The sequence below is a fragment of the Gavialis gangeticus genome, unplaced genomic scaffold, assembly GCF_001723915.1.
Source record: "Gavialis gangeticus isolate Ggan-Ray unplaced genomic scaffold, GavGan_comp1, whole genome shotgun sequence".
Lineage (NCBI taxonomy): Eukaryota > Metazoa > Chordata > Crocodylia > Gavialidae > Gavialis > Gavialis gangeticus.
The window spans coordinates 71,984,129-71,986,217 of NW_017729022.1; positions in this window are offsets into that span (position 1 = coordinate 71,984,129).

A 2,089-nucleotide genomic window follows, 5' to 3' on the forward strand; every position below is an offset into this window, starting at 1 on the left:
TTTGGCCACTGAATCAGGCTGAATCTCCTCTGAATTGAATCACCACCTGAAACTTTGCACAGCCCTACTACATTTATCCATTCATCCCTTCTCTATACTAAAACATTATGAGAAAGAGGTGTAGGTTAGTACCCTTCGGCCACATCCCCACATGCAAGGGCATGCACTTGCAGTGGCACAAAAAGTAGTGGCACGAATTTGTGCCACTACTTTTGCCATCTGTCATGTCCATGCACACGTGCTGCGGTGTGGGGCAAAATGCCCCTCTTTGAGCAAACTGCTTGTTACCCACTCTTCCCATCTCCCAGCATGCTGGAGAAACTGTGATGGACCTAGAGGTGGGGAGACACTCTAGCTGGCAACCAGAGCACCTCCTTGGAGGACCGGCTGCCTTTTTAACTACATTTTTTTATATATATCTATATCAAATTTTGGCTGCAAATGTGTTAGAATATGGTAAACAATTTCAAATACTAAAAGCTCATCCAGTGTCACTACATCTGAGAAAAAAATATTCAGAACTCAGTACAAACAAATATTTTGAACAAATTGTGGCCCAATCACAAGCAAAGTTGTGCTAAGTGATTTTTGTGTTTACGAAAAGGCACATTTTTACATAATTTCAACACAAAATTTGGTGGGGTGGGGGAGGAGGAGGGAAGACTGTGGCTTGGGACGAGTTTTACTTTATATTCTTTTGGAGCAACCAAAACTCAAAGTAAAATGAACAGGGCAATTGAACAGAACCACATGAACCAAAACAAAAGGTTTGAATGGAATGTTATAGTTTTTATGTCTACCAGTCTATAAATTTATATAGGTCCTTTCACAAAAATAGTTTTTCAGCAACATGTTTAGTAGGATTTTTTAAGTCTGTTTTTTACTAGTGAGACCTTTACTGGCATACTGTATGCAGTTCTGTTGTCCATACTTCAAAATAGATGCTAATTTGTAGGGCTGTGCAAAGCAGCTATGTTTCATTTCAGTTTCAGATTCAGCCACTTTGGAGGGATAGTGATTTGTTTCAGTGTTTCAGATCACTGTTCTGTTTCAATTTGACTGAATCTGTTTCATAGTTTTGATGTTGTTTCAGTGATTCGGCCATAGACTATAATGGGGAATCAATAAAATGTCTATAACTTTGTCATGTATTGCTGATTCAGAAGGAAATTGCAGGGATGGTAGCTCCTGCTGAGGCTACGATGCCTGCTAAGTTTCAAGGAGATAGGTGCAGGGGGTTTTGTGAAACTGCACCTCAAACTGTTCAAAGCAAAACTCATGTCATGTGTGTGTTTAGGCAGAGCAGGATGAAAACAGCAGGGATGGTAGCCTGTAACTGGGCCAACTACCCATTGCTCTTTTGCCAGATATGCCTTGATGGAAAACTGATTCAGATGTTTCCCAGGCAGGAGGCTGCCCACTGAGGTGTCTTGGGATGACATCCTTTCCACAGCTCCGTACCTGTCCTACACTGAGGCCCATGCCTTGCACATTGGATCCTTCATCCCCTCCAGCACAGGGGGAATGTACCTGGGGAGTCAGATGTCAAGCAGGTTATAGTGTGTCATAAAATCCAATGTCTATATTGAGTCCATGAATTTTTGTATCCAGGAAGTTGATGAAGTGAAGTTCATAGGCTCGTCTGTGAAAAACAGTTTGTAAATTCAAACAAGCACTGAACCTCACTAACCTCATCACCAGAAGCAAACTTCTTACAGGCCAAAACACACCGAATGGATCCAGACCATGTCATGACAAGAAATGCAAAACCTGCCAGCGTATCACCAGTACCCCAACAATTACTACACCCCACAACAGAACCATCACCACTCCTGGATCTTACAGATACACCTCCAGAAACATTATATATCTCATCCAGTGCACCAAATGCCCTGATGGAAAATACATAGGAGACACCAAGAAGCAATTGCACACCAGAATGAATGCACACCGAAAATCTATTACAGACAAGAATACTCAGCTACCTGTGGGGACACATTTCTCACAAGAAAGCCACTCTGTCTCCAATCTCTCAGGCTTGATCCTCAAAGGGAATTTACAAACCACTTTTCACAGATGAACCTATGAA